Genomic DNA, 7,406 nt, shown 5'->3' on the forward strand with positions numbered 1-7,406 from the left:
CCAGTAAATAGCCTATCGTCTACACTTTAAGAAGAGCTTATGGAATTAAATAAAAAAAAAAAAAAAAAAGGAAAAACAACTGTGAAGATTAGAGCAGAATTAAAAAAAAATCTATTTGCTTCATGTCCTCTTCATCTGATGTTATCTTCTTTTGTATCAGTGTGAGACAAGCTAATTCAAAATCCCCAGAGCTAAACACTCCTGATTTCTCCAGGTAGCTTAAAATTATATCAGACCTTCAGAATTTGACTTCTACATCTTGTGCTGGCACTATATGGCATCCAGCTGATGTAAGTCAGCATTAAAATTAGGTGGAGCTATGTACAGTTCCGTCAGGGGATGCTCTAACCCAGAAAGTTTAAGAAGTAGTTTTCAAAATAGCAGCTCCCAAGGGTAACATGGTATATTCAGCAGGTTTGTGAATTGTATAATTCTCAGAGAAGAGCTTCTCTGGAAATCTTAGGCACCAGAAGCATAAACTAGAGTCATGGCATATCACCTAACAAGCACAACATCACAGATTTCCTGACTTCATTCAATCGCTGCTGAGGTGATAAAAAAGGGAAGGGATATACCTAGGTAGAGCCAGGTATCTGATCTATTTGCTGGTTGAGCACCCCTTTTTCTCCTGACACAGACAATAATTTAATTCTTAAGAAACACATTTTCTAATTCAGGACCAAAATTATTGTTAAACGGTTCATTCTTTATTTAAAAAGATTCAAAATCTTCAAAGCTGAAACCATGATGTTGCTAAAATCGCTGACATGAATTGGTATCAGTTTTTGCAAGATACCTCAATAATGCAATCATCTCAAGTGAATATGTGTCAGCAGACAACTACCCACTTAACAAAATGGATATATCAGTAATGTTAATCCACAGAATGCAGTTCCAGTAACATGTTTTTGTGATAAAGGAATTAACCCTTCATCCTTCTAAGCTCTTTGTGACTTAATTCCTTTTTTTATTGTGACTTTTATGCACTGGTATGGTTGCAGACTTCTGTAATTGTCTCTGTAATGCTTGACCCCTGGTAATACTGTGCAAGCTTCTACAAACTTCATGGTGGGATCAGGACTACAGCACATATACGTATGGACGGGGAAGAAGGCAGCTGTTTCTCAAAGGCTTATGGTCTAATGGACACAGAAGTAGATACAAAAAGAAGGGAAGTGGAAGATAATGATTATAGCTGGCTGTAGTCACTGCCTAGCCTTTGTCAAGGAGAACCTGATGGACAGAACAGATCATGTTCATCCGTGATACAGCTTCACTAGTTTTGCAATGTTAGGGATATTAATACTGGGAAATGATTTCACTTGTATCACTTACACATTCATATATCCTTGTCTGACAGCCTTTCAAAGCTTTATTAATCAATGTTTCATGCAAACAGTTAAAAGCAGGGAAGCTGGAATTATGTGATCATTGTCATAAAGTGAACAGTATATTGCATCTTGTTTATCCATCTGTTATAATTGCACTATGGGAATTGAGTTGCTTATAATAAATGTAATGACATTAAGTGGTACTAACACATGTAGAGGGTACGTGTCAATACATACTGCTAATTTCCACATTTGCTTCTTCATATTAGGCAATGCTAAAGGTTTCTACAGGGCACATCTGAGTGCCTTTGGCGTTCCTGTCACTGCTGAGATTCTTTGCTGCCTGGATCTGCCTGCAATGAGCATCTTAACCCCTAAGATGGAGAAAAAAAGTCAAGTAAGGTGTTTATGCTGTACTGTGCTGTCTATTTGGATAAGATCTGAGTTGTATGCTGTTGTCCCAGATGACTATCATCCTCTTGAGTTGTTGCATTTCTGAAACTGATTTGCAAATTGAAGGAGAAATAATAGAGGACAAAGATTCCAATGCAGAAAGCAAAGACAACTTGGCCTAGCCTCCTGGTTCTGTCATACAAGTTTGCGGCTTTTTTTTTTTTTTTTTTTTCCCTATCTTTTGACCCTGGATACATGTCTGCAGCTTTTGAAGGTGAGCCTGAATCCAGTCTCAGGCTTAAACTCACCTCATGTTCAAACTGTGTGGATAACAGGTTAAGGTCTGGGGTTTTGGTGAGCTACAAGGTGTAGTTTGCTGCACTTCACCCCTCCTTCTTCAACTCTGCACACAGCCAGGAAGGGCTCCCTTCATGGGAGCTCAATGAAATTTCTGTTGGTACTGTTTCACATTGTCTGCTTGAACCTCAACTGATTCAACACACATCTCAGAAGAGAAAAGAAAGTTTGACTAGCTGTGATTTTCCCCCCTTGATGATAACCTAGAGGGACTTGTTTGCTCTAGTTTAAATCCTGGCCATAAAAATTCTCAACGGTGAGTTTGATCTTTTCCTTACCCTGGAACTCACATCATCCAAGTATAGATAATTATCCTTAGAACAAACAAAAAACAGCCCCTGAGAGTCAGAAAAAAAAGTGCATCAAGTAGGATTTTTTTTTTTTACTTAGTTTTGATAGTGGTTGCTCAAAATCACTAATGATTTTATATTCTTTTTAACAAATGCAAAATACATTGATTGCAAAAGAACCCCTGAATATCCACCCCTCTCCATAGCTACGTTATGTTAATATTCTCATGTTGTCAGCAAATCTTTACCGAGTAGGAGGGATACATTAACTCCAGTGCAATCTGCAATCCAGACTGGCAGAAAGCAGAGGCTTTCTACACCTCAAGCTGGCTCAAGTCAGAAGTAAGATAAGTGTGCCTGACTCAGGCCTACACATTATGGTATAATCAGCTATCCCTCACGGAGTTAAAATCACTTTGCTTTGAAAAGACAGTGGTAGGTCTACATGGAATTGTTTCATTTTGATGCAAATGCATTCACTTCCTAGAGGAAATAAACATTTTTAGTCGGTAAGTATGAAATAAATGGATCTCCTAGTGAGGGGTGAGTTTACCTTGTTTGATTTCCTGTTTATACATAATTCTGTGTTTATATCTGTCTGCATATACATATGTACACATATGTGTGTGTGCATATACATATGTATACATATCTCTATGTATACAACGTGACATGTATGGGGATTTTTATAGTTTAGTCCAGACTAACTTCCAGCCCAACCCTCAGCAAGGACTTTGTCCAGAAGCATCTCAACAACACTGTGACTAAGGAAGCTCTGTTAATGCCATTTTCTGTTCCATGTCCTTCAATGCCTGCAGCAAAATATATGACAGTATCAGCCTTAGAAAGGCAGGGTTTTGTACAAGCATGCGCTCCAGACTCAGTCTCCTGTGCCTACACTGAGAAGTAGCACAGGAGTGCTCAGGAGCTGCTCATTCCTGCAGGATTAAACCTAGAAACCCTGATGGCTTCTGAGAGAAGGTATATTCATTTCTTCCTCTTTTTCAGAGGTATCTAAATTACAGTCTTGCCTTCCATTGTTCTCATTTGGCTGCTTCTGTATGATAGTTGCAGCAAAGTTAAAAATGACCTAATAATTGCATTAGTTTCCATGCAACTTTCCTCTTTTAACTCTGCTCCGACCTCTATCCATAACAGAGATTAGCAAAGGACAGGCAGAAAAGCAAAAAGAAGGCCTCAATATAGGCTGTCATTCCAAGACCAGCTGTTGCTAATAATAATTTTCTGAGTGCTAGCACTGGATGAGCCATTTGTCACAAATGATTTATTTGATGAAATTAGCTCTCTTTTTCACTCCTTGCAAAATTTCTTTGCAAAATGATGAAGACATTTGAAGTTGTTCGTTATGTATATAGGCCCAGGTGATTATTTCTCTCCTCAAGCATGAGACTATGGATTAGTGTTACACTGAGATGCAAGTGTTCAATAGAGACTAATGATTTTGGATGCCTCTCCTTTTAACTGTCCTGTTTGGACAGATCATGGCACTGATATTCAGCAGGTAAAGGCCAAAATCATTCTGAAAAATTGCCCCTTAAGGGTTACATTGGTTGTTCATGCAAAATCACTAATTGCTTCTGAAAATCTATCCCAGTGTCTATTCATTATATGTCTTTACTCACGTCAGTGACATGGCAGACCTTGTAATTCCATGACTGAATGACTGAATCTGCAAAATGGAGACGATACACACTAATGAATGACAAATAAAGCTGCTTTCTTTACCTATTGGAATAGGCATTCACGCAGATAACACTGTCTCTCTTCAGATTTTGTTGTCTGAACTGGAATGTCTATTGAATAGAGATTTTTGCTAAAATGCTTCCCTACATTCTGTCATTTTTCTTTTTGCTTCTCTAGTTTGCCTTGAAGTTTCTAAGTACTGTAGGGCAGACTCTGGGCTTTGACCTCAGCTGGGACTCATAGTTCTTATTACAGTATGTTCCCATTAGTTAGTCAGCTGTTCTCCAAGGATTACATCCATCCTGTGACACCTAACTGTTCAGGGACCTTTTAGGGGTTTCTTCATTCTAATTTGTGTGACTTCAAAACAGGGAGGAGGGGAACTGCATTGTTTAGTTTGTGTATCTTTACATCCCTCTTTAGGGATGTTTGTAGTTGATAAGATCACAGGAATGGCTTTTGCATTTATGCCAACACCTCATGAAGTCCATCCTCTTATGGGACACCGGTAGTCAGCTGCTTCTGGGACAATAAATATGCCAGGATGACACTGCATTTTAGTAAAAATACTGTATCACTCGGGGACAACTGTGGTTGGCCCAGCTGGAGCTGACCACTGTGTTTGCTGGGGAACCAGCACAGAGAGCAGAACATGGACAGCGGCCTCTGTCACACCTGTGACTGTCCTGATCTGCAGCATTCAATGAATTACACCAGGGAGGAGTGTGTCCCATATAAGGCCCATTGAAGTCCCTAGGTAATTTGTAGCTATAGCCATTTGTACTGTTGCTTAGTTGGGTTATTGATCTTTTGATCTATTAACTCTGGTAGCTGTATCTGGCCATGATTGACACAAGCATCTCCTTTCATAGCAGCAGACAGCGGTAAAATATTATAGGGAAAGGCAGGGGGGAGGAAGAGGTGATTTTAGTTCTTTGTCTTCCAATAATCACTGCACAGCTTAACATCTGATTTCTTTTACCCTAATCTCAGCGTGCATCTCAAAAATGCTACTGGCCATCAGATTATCCCAGCAGATCATTAAATTTTCTTATCCTTTAGACTTACGTATGCCGTGGAACTATCCAAGGATAATGAGCAGCCTGCTGTTAACACTCACCTGGTTGGGGTTGATGTGTTTCATGAAAGCTCCCCATATATTCTCTTCAATGAATGAGTCCTTTCTTTTCATAGAGGGGAACTCTAAGGGAAAAATAAAAATAATTTTAAAACCTTTTTTTGACATGACCTTTAGTTTTGTTTTGTTTTTTTTTTATGAGAAACATGATCTTCTTCAGATAAATTTCTAGTTATCAACAGGAAATAGCAATATGTGATCCAAAAGCCCTGTACAATAAAGTTTGTGGTAGTATATGCTCTTCAAAATTCATATACATAAAGCTATTCTGCTCCCCTGAAAGCTGTATGGTTGGGGTCAAACACAAATCTTCCAGCTGTACCTACCCAAACAGCTGGATTGATTGAATTCCTGGGCTAAACTGTTATTGCTTCTAGTGGCAAACTCAACACAGGCTATAGCAGTACAAATGCTGTTTACTGACTCTAGGAAAGACAAGTTTATCTGATTACAGATAAACTTACCTCCTCAGATAAACATTTAAATAAAAAAGCTTTCTCCTTCAAAAATGTGTACCCATATTTCCCTGGTGGCAGACAGCTTTTCCTGCTCTTCGTTATTCATTCATGTGCTTCTGTTGCTCTCCTATTTGCACTCTTATCCCATTCCTGAAAATGTTTCCTTCTGCTCAAATAACAAAGCTCCAAACTGGTAGAACAACTTGGGTAGGACACTGGGGCTGAAAACTTAAATGCTGAATTTCAGCAAGTTGTTGCTTGCACTGTAAAGCCAGTAAGACTGTGATAGGAACAGCTACTGGTCTAACTCTGCTCATCTTCCTCTCCCCATCATGCAGGTCTGTACTGCTTGTGTCCTGAGCAGTATTAATATGGGCTCTCAGCTGCCATTGGGGAGGAGTATAACTGAATGCCCATGTTAGGCTTTCTCACCCAGAACTAATGCCCCTTCTATACAGACCCCGGATGACATAATCATGATCTATGTTGCCTCTGAAATGATAAAGGTGCTCATACAATCACCATGACTGCAGAGTCTGAACATGTGCCAGACATGAGGATATTTGTCCTCCTGCTATCTGTATGAGATGAGACAGTATGTGTTTCCCTTGTTTAACCAACAGGGAGTGAACGTCAAGTAACTGGCAAAAGGCTATAAAGGAAATGTGTCAAAGAAGGGGCAGGAATTGAAAGGAAAGACCTCGGGGTCTTCACTGTAAAGGTCAGCTTTGCTTTCATCAAGGAGGAGAAAACATGTGCCACAGTGAAGGGGAGAGTTAGAAAGAAGTTATCGCTGAGTTAGAAAGGAGTAATCACTACATGCATAACAAAGCCTTCAGCCATTGCCGAGGCTTGCAATGCCTTCAGTGGCAACCATCACAGTCATTTTGAATAAAGTCCAGACACACTAAAACTAAATCAAGAACTGAATTTTCCCCAAACCCAGGGTACTCAGATCTGCGGCTGAGAACAAGCCACACTTTTTGCCTGAACAGCTTTAATAGTGATTAATAAATTTACTCTAATAAAAATCTTGCTGGCAAAAAGCCCTTAAACATGACATTATTTACATAATTTCCTGCAATGAACAGCTGTGTAGCCCTCCACTCCGGTCATAACTTCTCAGTTGTAGTGCTCCTGCACCCAAACATTCACAAATCTTCAGGCACCTGCCTGGCATTTATGATACAATGGAGCTTATGGCAGTTGTGTGTTTCACAAATGTGATTTGAAAACCAGCAGTGTAACTGGGGTCCAGATCTTGCAGTCAGATCCATATTGGTGACCGCTGGGATGCATTGCAGGACTGGGTTCATATTTACTATAGCTTTTAATTAGTCTACATAGCTCATTTCCACATCTGCTTTCCTATAAACATGACACTAATTAGTTCAGTGAGTCACTTAAAAAGTGTACCAGTGTGCCAGATAATTTAAAGAGACAGTGAAAATATTTGAAATACAGTCCATTTAATTTTAATTAGTTTTTAAAAGGAAAGCATGAAAAAAAACCCACCCCATATCTAATCTCCTCCTGAACTCCCCTGCTAATTTCAGAATACGTAGTTGCAAAGTTGTGATCACCCAAAGACTTGTGTGTCTCCCCAGCAAATCCAGTCTGTATTTAAGCTTACTGATACATTCTGCAGCTTAGCTTTACTCAAGCGCTAGTTCTGGAAGTACTGCTAGCACTTCTAAAGCTCGGTTACTCACCTGAAAAAGTCAAGTTTAATAAC

Source organism: Falco naumanni, chromosome 8, assembly GCF_017639655.2.
Source record: "Falco naumanni isolate bFalNau1 chromosome 8, bFalNau1.pat, whole genome shotgun sequence".
NCBI lineage: Eukaryota > Metazoa > Chordata > Aves > Falconiformes > Falconidae > Falco > Falco naumanni.